At 47.1% G+C, this 26,547-nt stretch overlaps 1 protein-coding gene across 3 annotated transcripts in view; it reads right to left on the reverse strand.

Annotated features, from left to right (window-relative positions):
- The window catches only part of LOC119963786 (disintegrin and metalloproteinase domain-containing protein 12-like), a 467,225-nt gene that overhangs the window by 148,532 nt on the left and 292,146 nt on the right, over positions 1–26,547 (reverse strand). The window lies entirely within an intron of this gene.

Here is a 26,547-nt window from a genome sequence, read left to right on the forward strand (position 1 = left end):
TGTGCTCCAAACTGATTAAAATCATTGACGAAGAAAACATGAAAGAAATAATACAGATCCCTAGTGAACACAAAAGTAACTCTGAAGTGGCAAACAAATATATAAAACAACTGCAGAAAAATGAAACATTAGAAATGGAAAATGACGAGGAATCAGTCCTAGAATCAGATAGCCGAGAGAATTCGTACCCCTTTGAAAATTTCCCAAAGGGATACAATTTTCAATACCCAGATCCAAGTCCGTTTCAGGAAGAAAATTGGCCTCGGCAATCTGCCACACATAAAAAAGGAGCTTTTATCGATCATTTCTTTGAAACACAGAAAGTGAAGAGGAACAAAGCCTAGTTGGGATTATGGCGCCTCCTGCGCTGGGACAGGAAGAATATCATCCTCATCAGAGAATGAGGAAATAGTAAAACCAAGGAGAAGAATAGGGAATAGAAAAAATTCTAAACCATTAGAAATAGGGGATTATAGTGATTACTGGAAACAACAACAACCTTCCACTTATCGACCAATAAATAAGGATTTACCGTATTATATGTATAATCCAGAAGCAAAAATGGTACACCATAGAGATCAGGAAGGATGGGAAAGAGAGGTTACATCTAGGGGACTTAAAATAGGAGAAATATTAGGAGGAAGTCAACAAATTGATTCTACGAAATTACTGGAATTACCAAACGTTACCCCCAAAGCTAAAATTTGGCAAATGAGCAAAGGGTATGACAGTTTCGGAAGAGCCATGAGTAGGGTAAGGAACAGCACAGAAACACAAGGCCAGATAATAGCAGCATTAAGACCACAAGAAAGGATACAGAATCGTCCAAGACCCCGAATAACTGCTCCTACCTATGGATAGGGCAAGTTATGCTCTACGAGATAGCCAAGTACCAATTGCAATGTTTGAAGAATATATAGAACCGGTGGAAGATTTTGTACAACATGGTACCCCCTATTTTGAGGAAGAACCGGTACAACGACAGATACATTTCTCAGAATATAGGAAACCAGATAGAGGTGCCCCTTTAAGAACACCATGCCCCAGAAGTGAGAAAGTAGTTCAGTCATTTACACCAGGTCCAGAGGAAGGACAGGGAGGCATGGTACCGTATAAAATAGTAGCAGCAGTAATGAAGACAGCAGGCCCAAAGAAACATGGGGAGAGTAGAATTGAGTATTCACAGAGGTTAAAACAGTTAGCGAAGAAAATGGGGGCATCAGGAGAATCCACCAAATTGATTGATTTGCATACAGTGGGAGAAATAGTTACAGGCGAAGTCTCAGATTTAATAAATGAGTTAGATTTGGGAAATGAGAGAGCTAACTTAATGAAAGAGATGACAGAGGCAGCATATGCAGGGGAACACCTCACAACATATGTCGACCGAATATATGAGGTTAATAAGGAAGAGGGGGCCGATGTAGTCAGATTCCTGAGGGAATTAGGACCCAAGATTCCAGGAGGAAATAGCCTCTCAACAATACTGTTAACGACCTCTAGAAGAGAAATAGGAAGAGAACTGGTGAAATTTGATTTGGCAGGCAAAGCATTTAAGGATAAACACACAAAAGGGGAACAAAAAAGAGTAGCAGCTGCCCAAAATAATGTTTCAACACAAAATGCTCAGATTAGACCACCAAACCGACAGATACCTGACAAATCGGAACAAAATCTAGCCCAACCAGCAATGCCACAACATGGGTATAATCTGCGGTCACAAGGGCCACCTCCACCACAAAATCTAGATTACTTACCAAGGAACAATTCCTAGCCCTCAGTCGGGAGGAAAGAGACAGATTCATTGAGGATAGGAGAAGAAGAGCAGCTGGTCAGGGGAAAGATTTAATAAATATAGATACTAGAAAAATAAGGATATTAAAACCAATTGATAACATGGAGGAAATAAGGAAACAGAAAGAGAAAAGTATTTTAAATGACGAAGCTTGGAAGAAGATGGAAGAAGTATTAATGGGAGCAAACCTAGCGATAGGTATGAATGACACAGGTTTAATTAGCAAGCGGTTCGAACACACAATTCACGGGGGACAACACAGACCTCAAAAACAGTATCCTTTGACTAGAGGAGCTAAGAGCGAGCTGGAGATAATAATCAAGGAATTGGAGCAGCAGGGGATTATTCAAGGGGTCACATATGCCTCAACAAATAGTCCACTTCAGGTAGTAAGAAAACCAGATGGTACATTTAGGATGGTAACAAATTACAAAGCTTTAAATAAAGTCACAAAGAAGGACAAGAGATATTTAATAAATCCACAAGCTACCTTAGAGCAAGTCGCGGGAAAAACTTACTTAACTAGTATAGATTTGGCGAATGGATTCTGGAGTGTTCCATTAGACCCAGACAGCAGGGAGAAAACAGCATTCACCTTCGGAACTAAGCATTATGTATATTGTAGACTGCCACAGGGATATGTTAATTCTCCGAATCACTTTCAGGCAATAATCAGGGAACTGATTAAAGATGATTTGGCTTTAGTATATATCGATGATATATTAATTGGAGATGACGATCAGGACAAACATGTGGAAAGAGTGGCCAGGATAATTAAGACACTTAGTGAAGCAGGCTTTAAAATAGGGCTAAAGAAATGTCAAATTGGGAGAAGCGAAGTCAACTATTTGGGTTATTCAGTATCGAAGGAAGGTAGAGAGGCCAGTATTGAAATGAGGAAGAAGGTAGCTGAAATTACTGCGCCTGTTTCGAAAAAAGGGGTTCAAAAAATAATGGGAATATTGGGATATCTAAGGCCAATAGTGAAGGACTTTAGTCTTTATGCTAAAGCCATTTATCAAACATTGAAAGGGGATTTTATTTGGACCAGCGAGGCCCAGAGAGGGTTAGATCAGTTAAAGACAGCAATTGCGATATCGGGACCATTAGTTGGGAGACAAGAAGAGGATGATTTAAGCATTAAATTAGACATATATAAAAATGGATATGGTATGGTGCTTGCTAATCTTAGCAATCAGACACCTATCAAACATCTGACAGGAAACTGGTCGAGAGCTGAACAAAAGTTTTCAAACATCGAGAAATGTCTAGCAGCTATAACAAAGAGAATAGCAGAGATAGAAAACTTGTCGGGTGGTAAGAAAATTTATGTCACAACTGAGTTTTTGGAATTAAAGGAGCTAACCAAGAGACAGATTTGCCAGCAAGGCGCGAATACAGCTCGATGGGAAAGATGGGAAACCATTCTTCTAAACCCTGACTTAATGTTTATTCATAACATTAAAAAGGGACAGAAACTTGATGAACCAGTTAGTAAAACGGAGTTGGTGAATGCTTGGGTATTATATACTGATGGTAGTAAAGTCAAGAAGGACGAAGAACAAGCCAGATGGGCATTTTAAAAAATTCAGGAAAAATAGTAGTGGAGGAACAGGGAATAATCATTGGATCAGCTCAGACAGCTGAGGTAGAGGGAGTATTGCAAGGGTTAAAGGAGTGTCAGCAGCGAAAGCTGCAGGAAGTACCGTTGTAACCGACAGCTTTTTCGTGCAGCAAGGATTGGAGAAAGATTTGGAGTTTTGGAAACTAAACGGTTGGACGAACGGTAGAAATAAACTACTGGAACAGAAAGAACAGTGGGAAGAGATAGATAAAATTTTAGCCGATATGGAGATCCAGACAATTCATCAAAAAGCACACAAAAGGAACTGGGGAACTGTGTAAGGGGAATCAGGAAGTGGATGAATTAGCCAGACTTAGGACAATAATCTTGGGGACTCTTGGGAACAGCAGCCGACCTTCAAATGATAATTAAGCAAATACATGAAGCCACAGGACATGGGGGTCATGTTGTAGTCGCAAGGGAGTTGAAAAAGTTGGGAATTAAAATAGCCTATTGGAGACAACATTTAACTGCAGTAAGGAGAAAATGTGAGAGATGTATGGCCTGTGGAGGACAGAGAGGGAATAAAACATATGGGAGCATAAAAACTGAGAAACCAATGCAGGAATGGTCATTAGATTATGCAGGACCACTTTTTCCCAGAAGCAGCAAAGGTAATTTGTATTTTTTAGTCAAAGCTGATAGCTGCACGGGAGAAATTGACCTTAGAGCAACCAGCAAAGCAAATGGAGCCACGACCAAAAGGGTATTGGCAGAAATGATGACCTCCAGAGGTAGACCAGAATCGATCCGAATGGACAATGCGCCGCACTTTAGAAACAATACTGTTATTAACTTTTGTGCTGACAGAGGAATAACAATCAATTGGGCCGTGAAATATGCACCTGAGAGTAATGGAATGGCTGAGAGGTCTGTAAGAAAAGTAAAGGATTGGATCATAAAGAATCAGAATAATAAAGGCTGGGATAAAGACATTGAAAGAATAGTATTTGATCTTAATAGTAATCTTGGAACCTCTGTCTCCCAGGGACAAGGGGACCCAAGTGAATCTGGGAATTATCAAGTAGGAGACGAAGTTTGGGTGAAGTTACCAACTAAGACTGCGGGGAAAATCATTCGTGAGACTGTAAAATGTAAAGACAAGATTGTTCAGATTCTGGGTACACATACAATTGAATTAGAGAAGCATGGTGTCTGGAGCAAAAGAAATTGTGTCACAATTGAAACACACGACCCAGTGAGCATCAGAGGAGTTTGAGATTCTTCGAATCTCACTCAGGGGTGCAATGACAGAAGGAGGCTTAACAGGCCTTAATGGTATGATGTACATCAAGGATATGGAAAATAAACCAGTTCAAAAAGAAATGGTGGCAAAAGAAATCCGGAAGTCCTGGAGAGGGCATTTCTGGGTTAATCAAATGAAAATAGAAAGTACAAATTAAAGAATAGGCCCTCTCCACCCTTGATCTGTTCATTTGATTTTCAGATGGAAAAAATAAATAACGAACCAGTTCACAAGAAGGAAGAGAACTACACTCCAGAGAGGAATCTTTTAGACAGGATTGGGGGAAACTAATGATATAATTGGCTACATATTTGAGGGAATTAAATGACAGAACCCGGAGGAAAACTTTACGGGTTAGAAACAAATTAAATATCAAATTATAACTGGACAGTGAAACCTCCGGTCAGACATCTCTAACTGGACATTAGCTGATGGGTGATCTGCGGTCTCCATGGGTATGTACTACGCGGTGGAATTATTAAGGGTCTCGGCAGATAGCAGCGACTGACGAGGAACCCCAATATGATAAATGACAATAGTTTAAGAATTTTAGTAGCTTGATACTACGGCGGGAAAATTGTTACCAATGCAGCAAAACAATATTGCATTGAAGAGCTGTAATCGTTATAAAAAATTTAAAAATTTCATGTAAATTGATAGGGACTGTTATATATATATGATAAGGGGGGTATGTGTGTCGTTAAAGAACTTGATCCGCATTTCTAAACTGTGTGAATGTTTTAATAGAGGGTTAGTTTAGTGTGTTTTCTTGATTTAACTATATAGTACATTACAAATAATATTGATGTTGTTTATATGCCATATTTAGTATGTAATAATTATTGTTCCCAAAGCCAAGAAGGAATGTTTCGATATTGATATTAAATTTTGTTAACAGTTGAAAATATGTAAAGTGTAACACACAGTCTATTTGTGTGGTTAGGTAATGATAATGTGTTAAGATAAGATAAGATTTTTTTACTATGTATAACAATAGGGAGAATTTGTTTGAAAAAAAAGACGGTTCAATGTGGTTTTGCAAATGCTGTAATGAAAAATATACACTTTGTCAGAAAGATATTCTCTCATGTAAACCAGAGGCTGGCAGACTTACATGATTCACGACAATGTTAGACATTAATGGGGAAGTTAGGAATACAAGCAGGATCAATTGAACATTTTAAATTAATAAACAAGGGATCAGTGGGTGGTACATGATATCACAATTACCCCATTCCAATCAGAAATGGAAAACATTTGGACGACGGAAAAATGGGACACGTAACAGCCAGTGATGGACAAAAGATCTGTTTGGTTACTGATGAACTGAGTTGTGTGCTGGTTCTAAGGGACATGAGGAAGCTTATACGGTGCTGCTATCCCAAGGAAGTAAAATGCTTTGGAGGTAGTGGAACACGCGGAAAGCTATTGTGTTACCTTCCTGAGCGGCTATGGCTATGGTTCACGGTAATTGGACTGGAACGGAAAACAAGACTCGTATTGACACTGGTCTGTGATATGCATACAAATGACAAAGATGGGATGTATGTTAGTACAATTGGATGGGGGGAAATAAACCAAATTATAGTAATGTTTCAAATGTCAAGACGGGGTGTTCTGGAAAATACAGAATGTGTCATTTGAAACATAGACTCTGCCAATATCTGGTCTGGGAGAGTGCAGGGAAAGATCCCACAAGAGGTTGGTGGCAGCTGAAAAGAGCAGAAACTGTGGCCAGCTCTTCTGTCAAAAATGCAGTCAATTTCAGTCTGTCAGAATTGTTATTACAACCTGCAGCAGGAGAAAGGGAAAAAGAAAAAAACAGAGTTTGCATAAATTTCTTTGTGTTGTTGAAAAATTGTAATGGACTGCCCCTTTAAGCCCCGTAGTCCTTTCCCTATCGAAGGTCCCGATCTCCCGCTAAAAATAGAAGCGCGGGCTTCCCTCGCTCCTCTCCCCACGTGCGAGGCAGCAGACATCGGGAGAAAAGCAGAACGCGAGGGAGCAGCAGCTGGAGAGGTCAGAACGGGGCTCAGAGGAAGGAGGACAGAAAACAGAGAACCAGCATCAGGAGAGAGAGAGGAGAGAGAGAGAGAGAGAGAGAACTCGGTTATGGGAAAGGCAAAGCAAACAGCTGAGTGTAAACGGCAATAGATTTAAAGAAGGCTAGGGTTTAAAGGTAAAATGTTAAGTTTGGGTCTGAAGGTCCCCAACCAACCAGACAACATCCAAAATCACTAATCTGTTTACCTTTCTGTAGAGAAAGTGTTTAGAACTTATAAAAAAAAGTATGTTAATAATAAAATAATTTAACCTGAAAAAGTGGTTATTAGCTTACTTCACTTCCTTAAAACGCAGGACCCAGGACATCAATGCTATTAAGGGGTAAGTAGGTAAATTCTTCGGTGAAGGTATGGGTTATACCGGGGGATAACTTGAAAGGAGAGTTTGACCTGAATAGCACCCACAGAAGCCTGTATCGGAGTCAGGGAGTGAGAATCCCTGTTCACCATTTTAGAATATTGGCCCTTTTTTGGTATAGGGGGAATTCTAAGACAGAGTGGTGGATTTACAAAAAACAGGCAATAATGGATAAGTGGTAGCACAGTGGTTAGCAATGGGTGCTTCACGGCGGCAGGCACCCGGGGTCGATTCCCGGCTTGGGTCACTGTCTGTGTGTTCTCCCCGTGTTTACGTGGGTTTCCTCCGGGTGCTCCGGTTTCCTCCCACAAGTCCCGAAAGACGTGCTGTTAGGTGAATTGGACATTTTGAATTCTCCCTCTGTGACCCGAACAGGCACCGGGATGTGGCGACTCGGGGATTTTCACAGTAATTTTATTGCAGTGTTAATGTAAACCTACTTGTGACAATATAAGATTATTTTATTATCATGCCAAACTTTCAAAGGGCGCATTGGGGAACTGCAACAATTGTTCATTCCTGTCTGGCAAAGTAAAATGGGAAAGGTGACCAATCCATGGTTTACAAGGAAATTTGGGGACAATATCAGAATAAAAGAATCGCAAGAAATACTCAGTGCAGTTAGCATTTCTGCCTCAGTTAGCACTGCTGCCTCAGTTAGCATTGCTGCCTCAGTTAGCACTGCTGCCTCAGTTAGCACTGCTGCCTTAGTTAGCATTTATGCCTCAGTTAGCACTGCTGCCTCAGTTAGCACTGCTGCCTCAGTTAGCATTGCTGCTCTTAGCATTGCTGCCTCAGTTAGCTTGCTGCCTCAGTTAGCTTTCTGCCTCAGATAGCACTGCTGCCTCAGTTAGCACTGCTGCCTCAGTAGCAGTGCTGCCTCAGTTAGCACTGCTGCCTCAGTTAGCACTGCTGCCTCAGTTAGCACTGCTGCCGCAGTTAGCATTTCTGCCTCAGTTAGCACTGCTGCCTCAGTTGGCATTGCTGCCTCAGTTAGCATTTCTGCCTCAGTTAGCATTGCTGCCTCAGTTAGCACTGCTGCCTCAGTTAGCATTGTGCTCAGTTAGCACTGCTGCCTCAGTTAGCACTGCTGCCTCAGTTAGCACTGCTGCCTCAGTTAGCATGCTGCCTCGTTAGCATTGCTGCCTCAGTTAGCACTGCTGCCTCAGTTAGCATTTCTGCCTCAGTTAGCATTGCTGCCTCAGTTAGCACTGCTGCCTCAGTTGACACTGCTGCCTCAGTTAGCTTGCTGCCTCAGTTAGCATTGCTGCTCAGTTAGCACTGCTGCCTCAGTTAGCACTGCTGCCTCAGTTAGCATTGCTGCCTGTTAGCACTGCGGCCTCAGTTAGCTCTGCTGCTCAGTTAGCATTTCTGCCTCAGTTAGCACTGCTGCCTCAGTTATCTGCTGCCTCAGTTAGCATTTCTGCCTCAGTTAGCACTGCTGCCTCAGTTAGCACTGCTGCCTCAGTTAGCATTGCTGCCTCAGTTAGCATTGCTGCCTCAGTTAGCATTTCTGGCTCAGTTAGCATTGCTGCCTCAGTTAGCATTGCTGCCTGAGTTAGCACTGCTGCCTCAGTTAGCACTGCTACCTCAGTTAGCACTACAGCCTCAGTTAGCATGCTGCCTCAGTTAGCATTGCTGCCTCAGTTAGCACTGCTGCCTCAGTTAGCACTGCTGCCTGAGTTAGTACTGCTGCCTCAGTAGCATTGCTTCAGTTAGCATTGCTGCCTCAGTTAGCACTACTGCCTCAGTTAGCAATGTGGCCTCAGTTAGCATTGCTGCCTCAGTTAAAATTGCTGCTCAGTTAGCACTGCTGCCTCAGTTGGCATTGCTGCCTCAGTTAGCACTGCTGCCTCAGTTAGCACTGCTGCCTCAGTTAGCATTTCTGCCTCAGTTAGCACTGCTACCTCAGTTAGCATTCTGCCAGTTAGCACTGCTGCCTCAGTTAGCTTGCTGCCTCAGTTAGCATTCTGCCTCAGTTAGCACTGCTGCCTCAGTTAGCAGTGCTGCCTCAGTAGCATGCTGCTCAGTAGCACTGCTGCCCAGTTAGCACTGCTGCCTCAGTTAGCATTTCTGCCTCAGTTAGCACTGCTGCCTCAGTTAGCATTGCTGCCTCAGTTAGCATTTCTGCCTAGTTAGCACTGCGCCTAGTAGCATTTCTGCCTCAGTTAGCACTGCTGCCTCAGTTAGCAGCTGCCCAGTTAGCACTGCTGCCTCGTTAGCATTGCTGCCTCAGTTAGCATGGCTGCCTCAGTTAGCACTGCTGCCTCAGTTAGCATTTCTGCTCAGTTAGCATTGTGCCTCAGTTAGCACTGCGGCCTCGTTAGCATTGCTGCCTCAGTTAGCACTGCTGCCTCAGTAGCATTTCTGCCTCAGTAGCATTGCTGCCTCAGTTGACACTGCTGCCTCAGTTAGCATTGCTGCCTCAGTTACCTTGCTGCCTCAGTTAGCATTGCTGCCTCAGTTAGCACTGCTGCCTCAGTTAGCACTGCTCCTCAGTTAGCATTGCTGCCTGTAGCACTGCTGCCTCAGTTAGCTCTGCTGCCTCAGTTAGCATTTCTGCCTCAGTTAGCACTGCTGCCTCAGTTAGCACTGCTGCTCAGTTAGCATTGCTGCCTCAGTTAGCATTGCTGCCTCAGTTAGCATTGCTGCCTCAGTTAGCACTGCTGCCTCAGTTAGCACTGCTGCCTCGTTAGCATTTCTGCTCAGATAGCATTGCTGGCCTCAGTTAGCCTGCTGCCTCAGTTAGCATGCTGCCTCATTGGCACCGCTGCCTCAGTTAGCATTACTGCCTCAGTTAGCATGCTGCCTCAGTTGGCACTGCTGCCTCAGTTAGCATGCTGCCTCAGTTAGCATTTCTGCCTCAGTTAGCACTGCTGCCTCAGTTAGCACTGCTGCCTCAGTTAGCACTGCTGCCTCAGTGCTGCTGCCTCAGTTAGCATTGCTGCCTCAGTTAGCACTGCTGCTCAGTTAGCACTGCTGCCTCAGTTAGCACTGCTGCCTCATTTAGTATTGCTGCCTCAGTTGGCATTGCTGCTCAGTTAGCATACTGCCTCAGTTAGCACTGCGGCCTCAGTTAGCATTGCTGCCTCAGTTAAATTGCTGCCTCAGTTAGCACTGCTGCCTCAGTTGGCATTGCTGCCTCAGTTAGCACTGCTGCCTCAGTTAGCACTGCTGCCTCAGTTAGCATTTCTGCCCTCAGTTAGCACTGCTACCTCAGTTACATTTCTGCCTCAGTTAGCATTGTGCCTCATTAGCACTGCTGCCTGAGTTAGCATTGCTGCCTCAGTTAGCATTTCTGCCTCAGTTAGCACTGCTGCCTCAGTTAGCACTGCTGCCTCAGTTAGCAGTGCTGCCTCAGTTAGCATGCTGCCTCAGTTGCATTGCTGCCTCAGTTAGCATTTCTGCCTCAGTTAGCACTGCTGCCTCAGTTAGCATTGCTGCCTCAGTTAGCATTTCTGCCTCAGTTAGCACTGCTGCCTCAGTTAGCATTTCTGCCTCAGTTAGCACTGCTGCCTCAGTTAGCACGCTGCCTCAGTTAGCACTGCTGCCTCAGTTAGCATTGCTGCCTCAGTTAGCATTGCTGCCTCAGTTAGCACTGCTGCCTCAGTTAGCATTTCTGCCTCAGTTAGCATTGCTGCCTCAGTTAGCACTGCTGCCTCAGTTGACACTGCTGCCTCAGTTAGCATTGCTGCCTCAGTTAGCATTGCTGCCTCAGTTAGCATTGCTGCCTCAGTTAGCACTGCTGCATCAGTTAGCACTGCTGCCTCAGTTAGCATTGCTGCCTCAGTTAGCATTTCTGCCTCAGTTAGCACTGCTGCCTCAGTTAGCACTTGCCTCAGTTAGCATTTCTGCCTGTTAGCACTGCTGCCTCAGTTAGCTCTGCTGCCTCAATTAGCATTTCTGCCTCAGTTAGCACTGCTCTCAGTTAGCACTGCTGCCTCAGTTAGCATTGCTGCCTCAGTTAGCATTGCTGCCTCAGTTAGCATTGCTGCCTCAGTTAGCACTGCTGCCTCAGTTAGCATTTCTGCCTCAGATAGCATTGCTGCCTCAGTTAGCACTGCTGCTCAGTTAGCACGCTGCCTCAGTTGGCACTGCTGCCTCAGTTAGCATTACTGCCTCAGTTAGCATTGCTGCCTCAGTGGCACTGCTGCCTCAGTTAGCACTGCTGCCCAGTTAGCATTTTGCCTCAGTTAGCACTGCTGCCTCAGTTAGCACTGCTGCCCTCAGTTAGCATTGCTGCCTCAGTTAGCACTGCTGCCTCAGTTAGCATTGCTGCCTAGTTAGCACTGGCCTCAGTTAGCACTGCTGCCTCAGTTAGCTTTCTGCCTCAGTTAGCACTGCTGCCTCAGTTAGCATGCTGCTCAGTTAGCATTGCTGCCTCAGTTAGCACTGCTGCCTCAGTTAGCACTGCTGCCTCAGTTAGCACTGCTGCCTCAGTTAGCATTGCTGCCTCAGTTAGCATTGCTGCCTCAGTTAGCACTGCTGCCTCAGTTAGCATTGCTGCCTCAGTTAGCACTGCTGCCTCAGTTAGCACTGCTGCCTTAGTTAGCATTGCTGCCTCAGTTAGCATTGCTGCCTCAGTTAGCACTGCTGCCTCAGTTAGCTTGCTGCCTCAGTTAGCACGGCTGCCTCAGTTAGCACTGCTGCCTCAGTTAGCATTGCTGCCTCAGTTAGCGTTGCTGCCTCAGTTAGCACTGCTGCCTCAGTTAGCATTGCTGCCTCATAGCATTGCTGCCTCAGTTAGCACTGCTGCCTCAGTTAGCATTCTGCCTCAGATAGCACTGCTGCTCGTTAGCACTGCTGTCAGTAGCACTGCTGCTCAGTTAGCACTGCTGCCTCAGTAGCACTGCTGCCTCAGTTAGCATTGCTGCCTCGGTTAGCATTTCTGCCTCAGTTAGCACTGCTGCCTCAGTTAGCATTTCTGCCTCAGTTAGCATGCTTGCCTCAGTTAGCATGCTGCCTCAGTTGCATTGCTGCCTCAGTAGCATTGCTGCCTCAGTTAGCACTGCTGCCTCAGTAGCACTGCTGCCTCAGTTAGCATTGCTGCCTCAGTTAGCACTTGCCTCAGTTGACACTGCTGCCTCAGTTAGCATTGCTGCCTCAGTTAGCATTGCGCTCAGTTAGCACTGCTGCCTCTTAGCATTGCTGCCTGTTAGCACTGCGGCCTCAGTTAGCTCTGCTGCCTCAGTTAGCATTCTGCTCAGTTAGCACTGCTGCCCAGTTAGCCCTGCTGCTCAGTTAGCATTGCTGCCTCAGTTAGCATTGCTGCCTCAGTTAGCATTTCTGGCTCAGTTAGCATTGCTGCCTGAGTTAGCACTGCTGCCTCAGTTAGCACTGCTGCCTCAGTTAGCACTACTGCCTCAGTTAGCACTGCTGCCAGTTAGCATTGCTGCTCAGTTAGCACTGCTGCCTCAGTTAGCACTGCTGCCTCAGTTAACCACTGCTGCCTCATTTAGCATTGCTGCCTCAGTTAGCATTGCTGCCTCAGTTAGCACTACTGCCTCAGTTAGCAATGTGGCCTCAGTTAGCATTGCTGCCTCAGTTAACATTGCTGCCTCAGTTAGCACTGCTGCCTCAGTTAGCACTGCTGCCTCAGTAGCATGCTGCCTCAGTTAGCATTTCTGCTCAGTTAGCACTGCTACCTCAGTTAGGCATTTCTGCCTCAGTTAGCACTGCTGCCTCAGTTAGCATTGCTGCCTCAGTTAGCATTTGCCTCAGTTAGCACTGCTGCCTCAGTTAGCAGTGCTGCCTCAGTTAGCACTGCTGCCTCAGTTAGCACTGCTGCCTCAGTTAGCCTGCTGCCTCAGTTAGCACTGCTGCCTCAGTTAGCATTTCTGCCTCAGTTAGCACTGCTGCCTCAGTTAGCATTGCTGCCTCAGTTAATTTCTGCCTCAGGTAGCACTTGCCTCAGTTAGCATTTCTGCCCCAGTTAGCACTGCTGCCTCGTTAGCACTGCTGCCTCAGTTAGCATTTCTGCCTCAGTTAGCATTGCTGCCTCAGTTAGCACTGCTGCCTCAGTTGACACTGCTGCCTCAGTTAGCATTGCTGCCTCGTTAGCATTGCTGCCTCAGTTAGCACTGCTGCCTCAGTTAGCATTGCTGCCTGTTAGCACTGCGGCCTCAGTTAGCTCTGCTGCCTCAGTTAGCATTTCGCCTCAGTTAGCACTGCTGCCTCAGTTAGCTCTGCTGCCTCAGTTAGCACTGCTGCCTCAGTTAGCACTGCTGCCTCAGTTAGCACTGCTGCCTCAGTTAGCATTGCTGCCTCAGTTAGCATTGCTGCCTCAGTTAGCATTTCTGGCTCAGTTAGCATTGCTGCCTGAGTTAGCACTGCTGCCTCAGTTAGCACTGCTGCCTCAGTTAGCACTACTGCCTCAGTTAGCACTGCTGCCTCAGTTAGCATTGCTGCCTCAGTTAGCACTGCTGCCTCAGTTAGCACTGCTGCCTGAGTTAGTACTGCTGCCTCATTTAGCATTGCTGCCTCAGTTACATTGCTGCCTCAGTTAGCACTACTGCCTCAGTTAGCAATGTGGCCTCAGTTAGCACTGCTGCACTCAGGTTAGCATTGCTGCCTCAGTTAGCACTGCTGCCTCAGTTAGCACTGCTGCCTCAGTTAGCACTGCTGCCTCAGTTAGCATTGCTGCCTCAGTTAGCATTGCTGCCTCAGTTAGCATTGCTGCCTCAGTTAGCATTTCTGCCTCAGTTAGCACTGCTGCCTCAGTTAGCATTGCTGCCTCAGTTAGCATTTCTGCCTCAGTTAGCACTGCTGCCTCAGTTAGCAGTGCTGCCTCAGTTAGCACTGCTGCCTCAGTTAGCACTGCTGCCTCAGTTAGCATTTCTGCCTCAGTTAGCACTGCTGCCTCAGTTAGCATTGCTGCCTCAGTTAGCATTTCTGCCTCAGTTAGCACTGCTGCCTCAGTTAGCATTTCTGCCTCAGTTAGCACTGCTGCCTCAGTTAGCATTTCTGCCTCAGTTAGCACTGCTACCTCAGTTAGCATTTCTGCCTCAGTTAGCATTGCTGCCTCAGTTAGCACTGCTGCCTGAGTTAGCATTGCTGCCTCAGTTAGCATTTCTGCCTCAGTTAGCACTGCTGCCTCAGTTAGCACTGCTGCCTCAGTTAGCAGTGCTGCCTCAGTTAGCACTGCTGCCTCAGTTAGCATTGCTGCCTCAGTTAGCATTTCTGCCTCAGTTAGCACTGCTGCCTCAGTTAGCATTGCTGCCTCAGTTAGCATTTCTGCCTCAGTTAGCACTGCTGCCTCAGTTAGCATTTCTGCCTCAGTTGCACTGCTGCCTCAGTTAGCACTGCTGCCTCAGTTAGCACTGCTGCCTCAGTTAGCATTGCTGCCTCAGTTAGCATTGCTGCCTCAGTTAGCACTGCTGCCTCAGTTAGCATTTCTGCCTCAGTTAGCATTGCTGCCTCAGTTAGCACTGCTGCCTCAGTTGACCTGGCCTCAGTTAGCATTGCTGCCTCAGTTAGCATTGCTGCCTCAGTTAGCATTGCTGCCTCAGTTAGCACTGCTGCCTCAGTTAGCACTGCTGCCTCAGTTAGCATTGCTGCCTGTTAGCACTGCTGCCTCAGTTAGCTCTGCTGCCTCAGTTAGCATTTCTGCCTCAGTTAGCACTGCTGCCTCAGTTAGCACTGCTGCCTCAGTTAGCATTGCTGCCTCAGTTAGCATTGCTGCCTCAGTTAGCATTGCTGCCTCAGTTAGCACTGCTGCCTCAGTTAGCATTTCTGCCTCAGATAGCATTGCTGCCTCAGTTAGCACTGCTGCCTCAGTTAGCACTGCTGCCTCAGTTGGCACTGCTGCCTCAGTTAGCATTACTGCCTCAGTTAGCATTGCTGCCTCAGTTGGCACTGCTGCCTCAGTTAGCATTGCTGCCTCAGTTAGCACTGCTGCCTCAGTTAGCATTGCTGCCTCAGTTAGCACTGCTGCCTCAGTTAGCATTGCTGCCCCAGTTAGCACTGCTGCCTCAGTTAGCACTGCTGCCTCAGTTAGCATTTCTGCCTCAGTTAGCACTGCTGCCTCAGTTAGCATTGCTGCCTCAGTTAGCATTGCTGCCTCAGTTAGCACTGCTGCCTCAGTTAGCACTGCTGCCTCAGTTAGCATTGCTGCCTCAGTTAGCATTGCTGCCTCAGTTAGCACTGCTGCCTCAGTTAGCATTGCTGCTTCAGTTAGCACTGCTGCCTCAGTTAGCACTGCTGCCTTAGTTAGCATTGCTGCCTCAGTTAGCATTGCTGCCTCAGTTAGCACTGCTGCCTCAGTTAGCATTGCTGCCTCAGTTAGCACTGCTGCCTCAGTTAGCACTGCTGCCTCAGTTAGCATTGCTGCCTCAGTTAGCATTGCTGCCTCAGTTAGCACTGCTGCCTCAGTTAGCATTGCTGCCTCAGTTAGCATTGCTGCCTCAGTTAGCACTGCTGCCTCAGTTAGCATTCTGCCTCAGATAGCACTGCTGCCTCAGTTAGAACTGCTGCCTCAGTTAGCACTGCTGCCTCAGTTAGCACTGCTGCCTCAGTTAGCACTGCTGCCTCAGTTAGCATTGCTGTTCGGTTAGCATTTCTGCTCTGTTAGCAGCTGCCTCAGTTAGCATTTGCCTCAGTTAGCACTGCTGCCTCAGTTAGCACTGCTGCCTCAGTTAGCATTGCTGCCTCAGTTAGCATTGCTGCCTCAGTTAGCACTGCTGCCTCAGTTAGCACTGCTGCCTCAGTTAGCATTGCTGCCTCAGTTAGCACTGCTGCCTCAGTTGACACTGCTGCCTCAGTTAGCATTGCTGCCTCAGTTAGCATTGCTGCCTCAGTTAGCACTGCTGCCTCAGTTAGCATTGCTGCCTGTTAGCACTGCGGCCTCAGTTAGCTCTGCTGCCTCAGTTAGCATTTGCCTCAGTTAGCACTGCTGCTCAGTTAGCACTGCTGCCTCAGTTAGCATTGCTGCCTCAGTTAGCATTGCTGCTCAGTTAGCATTTCTGGCTCAGTTAGCATTGCTGCCTCAGTTAGCATTGCTGCCTGAGTTAGCACTGCTGCCTCAGTTAGCACTGCTGCCTCAGTTAGCACTACTGCCTCAGTTAGCACTGCTGCCTCAGTTAGCATTGCTGCCTCAGTTAGCACTGCTGCCTCAGTTAGCACTGCTGCCTCAGTTAGCACTGCTGCCTCATTTAGCATTGCTGCCTCAGTTAGCATTGCTGCCTCAGTTAGCACTACTGCCTCAGTTAGCACTGTGGCCTCAGTTAGCATTGCTGCCTCAGTTAACATTGCTGCCTCAGTTAGCACTGCTGCCTCAGTTGGCATTGCTGCCTCAGTTAGCACTGCTGCCTCAGTTAGCATTTCTGCCTCAGTTAGCACTGCTACCTCAGTTAGCATTTCTGCCTCAGTTAGCACTGCTGCCTCAGTTAGCATTGCTGCCTCAGTTAGCATTTCTGCCTCAGTTAGCACTGCTGCCTCAGTTAGCAGTGCTGCCTCAGTTAGCACTGCTGCCTCAGTTAGCACTGCTGCCTCAGTTAGCACTGCTGCCTCAGTTAGCATTGCTGCCTCAGTTAGCATTTCTGCCTCAGTTAGCACTGCTGCCTCAGTTAGCATTGCTGCCTCAGTTAGCATTTCTGCCTCAGTTAGCACTGCTGCCTCAGTTAGCATTTCTGCCTCAGTTAGCACTGCTGCCTCAGTTAGCACTGCTGCCTCAGTTAGGCATTTCTGCCTCAGTAGCACTGCTTGCCTCAGTTAGCCCTGCTTCCTCAGTTAGCATTGCTGCCTCAGTTAGCAGTGCTGCCTCAGTTAGCATTGCTGCCTCAGTTTAGCATCTGCCTCAGTAGCTTGCTGCCTCAGTAGCACTGCTTGCCTCAGTTGAAACTGCTGCCTCAGTTAGCACTGCCGCCTCAGTAGCACTTGCTGCCTCAGTTAGCATTGCTGCCTCAGTTAGCACTGCTGCCTCAGTTAGCATTGCTGCCTGTTAGCACGCTGCCTAGTTAGCTCTGCTGCCATCAGTTAGCATTTCTGCCTCAGTTAGCACTGCTGCCTCAGTTAGCACTGCTGCCTCAGTTAGCATTGCTGCCTCAGTTAGCATTGCTGCCTCAGTTAGCATTGCTGCCTCAGTTAGCACTGCGGCCTCAGTTAGCACTTCTGCCTCAGATAGCATTGCTGCCGTCAGTTAGCACTGCTGCACTCAGTTAGCACTGCTGCCTCAGTTGGCACTGCTGCCTCAGTAGCATTACTGCCTCAGTTAGCATTGCTGCCTCAGTTGGAACTGCTGCCTCAGTTAGCACTGCTGCCTCAGTTAGCATTTCTGCCTCAGTTAGCACTGCTGCCTCAGTTAGCACTGCTGCCTCAGTTAGCATTGCTGCCTCAGTTGGCACTGCTGCCTCAGTTGGCACTGCTGCCTCAGTTAGCACTGCTGCCTCAGTTAGCACTGCTGCCTCAGTTAGCATTGCTGCCTCAGTTAGCATTGCTGCCTCAGTTAGCACTGCTGCCTCAGTTGGCACTGCTGCCTCAGTTAGCACTGCTGCCTCAGTTAGCATTGCAGCCTCAGTTAGCATTGCTGCCTCAGTTAGCACTGCTGCCTCAGTTAGCACTGCTGCCTCAGTTAGCACTGCTGCCTCATTTAGCATTGCTGCCTCAGTTAGCATTGCTGCCTCAGTTAGCACTACTGCCTCAGTTAGCACTGCGGCCTCAGTTAGCATTGCTGCCTCAGTTAACATTGCTGCCTCAGTTAGCACTGCTGCCTCAGTTGGCATTGCTGCCTCAGTTAGCACTGCTGCCTCAGTTAGCACTGCTGCCTCAGTTAGCATTTCTGCCTCAGTTAGCACTGCTACCTCAGTTAGCATTTCTGCCTCAGTTAGCATTGCTGCCTCAGTTAGCACTGCTGCCTCAGTTAGCATTGCTGCCTCAGTTAGCATTTCTGCCTCAGTTAGCACTGCTGCCTCAGTTAGCACTGCTGCCTCAGTTAGCAGTGCTGCCTCAGTTAGCACTGCTGCCTCAGTTAGCACTGCTGCCTCAGTTAGCATTGCTGCCTCAGTTAGCATTTCTGCCTCAGTTAGCACTGCTGCCTCAGTTAGCATTGCTGCCTCAGTTAGCATTGCTGCCTCAGTTAGCACTGCTGCCTCAGTTAGCATTTCTGCCTCAGTTAGCACTGCTGCCTCAGTTAGCACTGCTGCCTCAGTTAGCACTGCTGCCTCAGTTAGCATTGCTGCCTCAGTTAGCATTGCTGCCTCAGTTAGCACTGCTGCCTCAGTTAGCATTGCTGCCTCAGTTAGCATTGCTGCCTCAGTTAGCACTGCTGCCTCAGTTGACACTGCTGCCTCAGTTAGCATTGCTGCCTCAGTTAGCATTGCTGCCTCAGTTAGCATTGCTGCCTCAGTTAGCACTGCTGCCTCAGTTAGCACTGCTGCCTCAGTTAGCATTGCTGCCTGTTAGCACTGCTGCCTCAGTTAGCATTGCTGCCTCAGTTAGCATTGCTGCCTCAGTTAGCATTGCTGCCTCATTTAGCATTGCTGCCTCAGTTAGCACTGCTGCCTCAGTTAGCATTTCTGCCTCAGATAGCATTGCTGCCTCAGTTAGCACTGCTGCCTCAGTTAGCACTGCTGCCTCAGTTGGCACTGCTGCCTCAGTTAGCATTACTGCCTCAGTTAGCATTGCTGCCTCAGTTGGCACTGCTGCCTCAGTTAGCACTGCTGCCTCAGTTCGCATTTCTGCCTCAGTTAGCACTGCTGCCTGTTAGCACTGCTGCCTCAGTTAGCACTGCTGCCTCAGTTAGCATTTCTGCCTCAGTTAGCACTGCTGCCTGTTAGCACTGCTGCCTCAGTTAGCATTACTGCCTCAGTTAGCATTGCTGCCTCAGTTAGCATTTCTGCCTCAGTTAGCACTGCTGCCTCAGTTAGCATTTCTGCCTCAGTTAGCACTGCTGCCTCAGTTAGCACTGCTGCCTCAGTTAGCACTGCTGCCTCAGTTAGCATTGCTGCCTCAGTTAGCACTGCTGCCTCAGTTAGCACTGCTGCCTCAGTTAGCACTGCTGCTTCAGTTAGCACTGCTGCCTCAGTTAGCACTGCTGCCTCAGTTGGCACTGCTGCCTCAGTTAGCATTGCTGCCTCAGTTAGCACTGCTGCCTCAGTTAGCATTGCTGCTTCAGTTAGCACTGCTGCCTCAGTTAGCACTGCTGCCTCAGTTAGCATTGCTGCCTCAGTTAGCATTGCTGCCTCAGTTAGCACTGCTGCCTCAGTTAGCATTGCTGCCTCAGTTAGCATTGCTGCCTCAGTTAGCACTGCTGCCTCAGTTAGCACTGCTGCCTCAGTTAGCATTGCTGCCTCAGTTAGCATTGCTGCCTCAGTTAGCATTGCTGCCTCAGTTAGCACTGCTGCCTCAGTTAGCATTGCTGCTTCAGTTAGCACTGCTGCCTCAGTTAGCACTGCTGCCTTAGTTAGCATTGCTGCCTCAGTTAGCATTGCTGCCTCAGTTAGCACTGCTGCCTCAGTTAGCATTGCTGCCTCAGTTAGCACTGCTGCCTCAGTTAGCATTTCTGCCTCAGTTAGCACTGCTGCCTCAGTTAGCATTGCTGCCTCAGTTAACATTGCTGCCTCAGTTAGCACTGCTGCCTCAGTTAGCATTGCTGCCTCAGTTAACATTGCTGCCTCAGTTAGCACTGCTGCCTCAGTTAGCACTGCTGCCTCAGTTAGCATTTCTGCCTCAGTTAGCATTGCTGCCTCAGTTAGCACTGCTGCCTCAGTTAGCATTGCTTCCTCAGTTAGCACTGCTGCCTCAGTTAGCATTTCTGCCTCAGTTAGCATTGCTGCCTCAGTTAACACTGCTGCCTCACTGCGCTGAGCTCCCAGATTCTATCCCGGCTCTGGGTCTCTGTCTGTGTGGAGTTTGCACATTATCCCCGTGTTTGCGTGGGTTTCACCCCCACAACCCAAAGATGCAGTGCAGGTGGATTGGCTATGCTAACAATTGCACCTTGATTGGAAAAATGAATTGGATACTCTAAATTTATTTTATAGAAAGGAAATATACAGTGCAGAAGAGGCCCTTCGGCCCATCGATTCTGCACCGCCACATGAGAGGCCCCTGATCAGCCAATCCTAGTCTCATTTGCCAACACTTCGCCCAGAGACTCAAATGTTAAGACGCGCCAAGTGCTCATCCAGATATTTTGTAAAGGATGTAAGGCATCCCGTCTCTACCGCCCTTCCAGATCATTATCACCCTCTGGGTAAAAATGTTTTTCCTCAAATCCCCCCTCACCTCCTGCCCTTCACCTCGAACTTGTGTCCCCCTCGTATCTGACCCTTCAACTGAGGGAAACAGCTGTTCCCTAGCCACCCTGTCCATACCCCTCATAATCCTGTCCACCTCAATCAAGTTGCCCCTCAGTCTTCTCTGCTCCTGTGAAAACAACCTAAGCCTATCCAACCTCTCTTCATAACTAAAATACTCAGAACAAAGAGCAATACAGCACAGGAAGAGGCCCTTCGGCCCTCCAAGCCTGTGCTGGTCATGACACCTCCCTTGGCCAAAACCCTCAGCACTTCCTTGTGCCATATCCCTCTGTACTGACCCGATCTTGGCTTTTCACAGTAACCATTGAAGCCCGCTTGTGACAATAAGCGATTATTATTATTATCCATGTGTTTGTCAAGATGCCTTTTGAACGCCGTTAATGTATCTGCTTCCACAACCTCCCCTGGCAACGCGATCCAGGCACTCACCACCCTCTGTGTAAAAAACCAGCCTCGCACATCTCCTCTAAACTTTGCCCCATGCACCTTGAACCTATGCCCCCTGGTGACTGACCCCTCCACCGTGGGAAAGAGTGCCTGCCCACCCACTCTATCCACCGGCTGGGTCACTGTCTGTGTGGAGTCTGCACGTCCTCCCCGTGTGTGCGTGGGTTTCCTCCGGGTGCTCCGGTTTCCTCCCACAGTCCAAAGATGTGCGGGTTAGGTGGATTGGCCATGCTAAATTGCCCGTAGTGTCCTAATAAAAGTAAGGTTAAGGGGGGGGTTGTTGGGTTACGGGTATAGGGTGGATACGTGGGTTTGAGTAGGGTGATCATGGCTCGGCACAACATTGAGGGCCGAAGGGCCTGTTCTGTGCTGTACTGTTCTATGTTCTATGCCCCTCATAATCTTGTGGACCTCCATCAGGTCATCCCTCAACCTCTTTTGTACTACTGAAAATAGTCCAGGCCTATTCAGCCTCTCCATATAGCTAACCCCTCCAGACCAGGCAACATCCTGATAAACCTCCTCTGCCCGCTCTCCAAAGCCTTCCACATCCTTCTGGTAATGTGGCGACCAGAATTGGGTGAAACATTCCAAGTGCGGCCGTACCAAGGTTCGATACAACTGTAGCCATCCAATGAAGGCAAGCATTCCATATGCTGACTTGACCACCTTGCCACTTGTGTTGCCATTTTCAATGATCTGTGCACCTGCACGCTCAGATCTCTCTGACTTTCTATATTCTTAAGAGTTTTGCCATTTATGGTATATTTCCCCTCTATGTTAGACCTACCAAAATGCATTACCTCACATTTGTCCAGATTAAACTCCATTTGCCATTTCTCTGCCCAAGTCCCCCAACCTATCTATGTCCTGCTGTATCCTCTGACAATCCTCAACACTATCTGCCATTCCACTAACCTTGGTGTCATCCAGAAACTTACTAATCAGACCAACTACGTTTTTTACCAAATCGCTTATGTATACAACAAACAAGAGGTCCAAGCTCAGATCCCTGTTCATCATCACTAGTCACAGCTTTCCATTCAGAAAACACCCTCCTACTGCTACCCTTTGCCTTCTGTGGCTGAGCCAGTCCTGTATCCACCTTACTACCTCAGCACAGTGGTCTAAATAGCTGGCTTGTAATGCAGAACAAGACCAGCAGTGCGGGTTCAATTCCTGTACCGGCCTCCCTGACACTTCCCTCAGCATTCTAGGGAAAATTCCATCCAGCCATGGAGACTTAATGTCTTTTAAAAAACCCAACACCTCCTCATTTGTGATGTCAACATGGCCCAGACTATCCACACACCCTAGCCAAGAATCATCTTCCACAAAGTCCTTTTCTTTGGTGAACACTGATGCAAAGTATTAATTTAGTACCTCACCCATTACCTCTGGCTCAACACATAGATTCCCCCCACTATCCTTCAGTGGTCCAATCCTTTCCCTGGCCACCCTCTTGCCTTTAACACATGAAGAAAAAGCTTTGGGATTCACCTTTATCTACTTGCAATGTACATTTCATGACCCCTCCTCGCCTTCCTAATTTCCTGCTTAAATACCTTTGTACTGTCATGTGAGAGTACCTTTACAAAATGGGTGTTTATCAGTGATGTCAGAGAGTGGGTGGAGCTGGGTTGCCTGTCAGCTTTTTACTTTCATTTTAGGCTGTTTAATGCAGGGTGTGTTTTAGTTTTGTTTTCAGTGTTGGAGCTGAAGCCAGGCAGAACACTGTTGATCTCTCTGCCATGAAAAAACTATCTCTTGATAATTTGGTGAATTCAGAATTATAAATGTTCTCAGTAGTGAATGTAAACCTCATGTGCTTCTGTTAAAAGGTGTTACTTTGTCTTCTGGATGTTGTTTTGGAAATTATTAAGGATTACATAGTGTTGTATTCTTTGGGGTTGTATTTGAATTGATGGTTGCTAAGATGTTCACTGTCTGTTAAAAAGGTTAACTTGAGTTCCTAGAATAAACAATACGTTAAAAAATACGTTTCCATTTCTGCTGTACCAAACCTGTAGAGTGGGCCATGTGCTCCCCATAACCACAATCTAGTAAAAGCTGTGGATCAGGTGAACTCCATGATACACTTGAAATGAAAATTGCTTGTCACGAGTAGGCGTCAATGAAGTTACTGTGAAAAGCCCCTAGTCGCCACATTGAAATGAAATGAAAATTGCTTATTGTCACGAGTAGGCTTCAATGAAGTTACTGTGAAAAGCCCCTAGTCGCCACATTCCGGCACCTGTTCGGGGAGGCTGGTACGGGAATTGAACCGTGCTGCTGGCTTGCCTTGGTCTGCTTTAAAAGCCAGCGATTTAGCTCAGTGTGCTAAACCAGCCCCTTTTTGAAAGGGTGGTAGTAGCAGGAACTGCCACAATATTTAAGAAGTATTTAGATGTGTACTTGAACTTCCATAATATAGAAGACTGTAGGCCAAGTGCTGGAAAAGGAATTTGAGTAGATAGGTGCTTACTGACTGACGAGGACACAATGGACTGACTGGCCTTTGTTTTACTGTAAAACTCTCTGGGCGGGAATCTCCGCTGGTGGGATTTTCCGTCCTGCCGGCAGCGTACCCACCCTGCGGGTTTCCCGATGGCTTTGGCTGACCACAATGGGAAATTCTATCGGCAGGTGGTGGGAACGGAGAATCTGCTACTGAGGAACACACAGTTGGCAGATTGGTGAATCTGTAACAGGCGCATGTTGTCTCGACGCAGGTAATGGTGAAGTGAGAGAGACCAGGTATCGGAATGCTCCAAGCTCTCTCTCTCTTTCAGACTCTGTCAGCAAGGTCAGGACCAGGAATCAGGGAATTGTGGGGACTTTGAGACTCAGGGCATCCATCCAGCCACATGTTTAGGGTGAGGCTCTGGACCAGTAATCTTGGTCCAGGCTGGATCTCTGGGATGTGGGTTCAAATCCTACCGTTATGAAGTTAGGAAGTTAGAGGTCAGTAAAGAAGCAGCAACTAAAGCCAGTAAGGTATGAGACAATAAACTCAATGTGACTAAGGGGAAGAGTAGACAGGGAAGAGATGATGATCGCAAAGGGACAGGTGGTCTGAGGTACATTTGTTTTAATGCGAGAAGTGTAGCAGGTAAGGCAGATGCACTTAGGGCTTGGATCAGTACCTGGGAATATGATGCTATTGGTATTACTGAGACTTGGTTGAGGGAAGTTCAGGACTGGCAACTGAATATCCCAGGGTATAGATGCTTCAGGAGGGATAGAGAGGGAGGTAGAAGGGGTGGAGGAGTTGCATTACTCGTCAGAGATGATATCACAGCTGTGATTAAGGAGGGCACGATGGAGGATTCGAGCATTGAGGCAATATGGGTGGAGCTGAGAAATAGGAAGGGTGCAGTGACATTGTTGGGACTTTACTACAGACCTCACGAAAGCGAGCATGAAGTAGAGGTACAAATATGCAGACAGATTATAGAAAAATGTAGGAGCAATAGGGTGGGTGTGATGGGAGATTTTTACTTCCCTAACATTGAATGGGATTTGTGTAGTGTTGGAGGCGTAGATGGAGCAGAGTTTGTAAGGATCATCCAGGAGAGTTTTTTAGAGCAGTTTGTAAATAGTCCAACTCGGGAAGGGGCCATACTGGACCTGGTTTTGGGGAATGATCCCGGCCAGATGGTTGATGTTTCAGTCAGTGATTACTTTGGGAATAGCGATCACAATTCCGTAAGTTTTAGAATACTCATGGACAAGGACAAGAGTGGTCCTAAAGGAAGAGTGCTAAATTGGGGACAGGCAGAGTATAACAAAATTTGGCAGGAGCTAGGGAATGTATTGGGAGCAGCTGTTTAAGGGTAAATCTACATTTGAAATGTGGGAGTCTTTTAAGGAAAGGTTGATTAGAGTGCAGGACAGACATGTCCCTGTGAAAATGAAAGATGGAAATGGCAAGATTAGGGAACCATGGATGACGGGTGAAATTGTGAGACTAGCTAAGATGAAAAAGGAAGCATACATAGGATTGAGGCGACTCAAAACTGATGAAGCTTTGGAGGAATATCGGGAAAGTAGGACGAATCTCAAACGCGCAATAAAGAGGGCTAAAAGGGGTCATGAAATATCTTTGGCTAACAGGGTTAAGGAAAATCCCAAAGCCTTTTATTCGTATGTAAGGAGCAAGAGGGTAACTAGAGAAAGGATTGGCCCACTCAAAGACAAAAGAGGGAATTTATGCGTAGACTCAGAGGAAATGGGTGAGATTCTTAATGAGTACTTTGCATCGGTATTCACAAAGGAGAGGGACAAGACGGATGTTGAGGCTAGGGATGGATGTTTAAATACTCTCGGTCAAGTTGTCATATGGAAGGGGGATGTTTTGGGTATTCTAAAAGACATTAAGGTGGACAAGTCCCCAGGACCGGATGGGATCTATCCCAGGTTACTGAGGGAAGCGAGGGTTGAAATAGCTGGGGCCTTAACAGACATCTTTGCAGCATCCTTGAGCACGGGTGAGGTCCCGGAGGACTGGAGAATTGCTAATGTTGTCCCTTTGTTTAAGAAGGGTAGCAGGGATAATCCAGGGAATTATAGACCTGTGAGCTTGACGTCAGTGGTAGGCAAACTGTTGGAGAAGATACTGAGGGATAGGATCTATTCACATCTTGAAGAAAATAGACTTATCAGTGATAGGCAGCATGGTTTTGTGCAGGGAAGGTCATGTCTTACAAACCTAATAGAATTCTTTGAGGAAGTGACAAAGTTAATTGATGAGGGAAGGGCTGTAGATGTCATATACATGAAATGAAATGAAATGAAAATCGCTTATTGTCACGAGTAGGCTTCAATGAAGTTACTGTGAAAAGCCCCTGGACTTTAGTAAGGCGTTTGATAATGTTTCCCATGGCAGGTTGATGGAAAAAGTCGTATGGGGTTCAGGGTGTACTAGCTAGATGGATAAAGAACTGGCTGGGCAACAGGAGACAGAGAGTAGTGGTGGAAGGGAGTGTCTCAAAATGGAGAAGGGTGACTAGTGGTGTTCCACAGGGATCCGTGCTCGGACCACTGATGTTTGTGATCTGCATAAAAGACCTGGAGGAAGGTATAGGTGGTCTGATTAGCAAGTTTGCAGATGATACTAATATTGGTGGAGATGCAGATAGCGAGGTGGACTGTCAGAGAATACAACAAAATATAGATAGATTGGAGAGTTGGGCAGAGAAATGGCAGATGGAGTTCAATCCGGACAAATGCGAGGTGATGCATTTTGGAAGATCAAATTCAAGAGTGGACTATATGGTCAATGGAAGGGTCTTGGGGAAAACTGATGTACAGAGAGATCTGGGAGTTCAGGTCCATTGTACCCTGAAGGTGGCAATGCAGGTTGATAGAGTGGTCAAGAAGGCATACAGCATGCTTGCCTTCATCGGACGGGGTATTGAGTACAAGAGTTGGCAGGTCATGTTACAGTTGTATAGGACCTTGGTTCAGCCACATTTGGAATACTGCGTGCAGTTCTGGTCGCCACATTACCAGAAGGATGTGGATGCTTTGGAGAGGGTGCAGAGGAGTTTCACCAGGATGTTGTCTGGTATGGAGGGTGCTAGCTTTGAAGAAAGGTTGAGTAGATTAGGATTGTTTTCGTTGGAAAGACGGAGGTTGAGGGGGGACCTGATTGAGGTCTACAAAATTATGAGAGGCATGGACAGGGTGGTTAGCAACAAGCTTTTCCCAAGATTGGGGGTGTCAATTACAAGGGGTCACGATTTCAAGGTGAAAG

This window comes from Scyliorhinus canicula, chromosome 3 (assembly GCF_902713615.1).
Source record: "Scyliorhinus canicula chromosome 3, sScyCan1.1, whole genome shotgun sequence".
In the NCBI taxonomy this organism is placed as follows: Eukaryota; Metazoa; Chordata; class Chondrichthyes; order Carcharhiniformes; family Scyliorhinidae; genus Scyliorhinus; species Scyliorhinus canicula.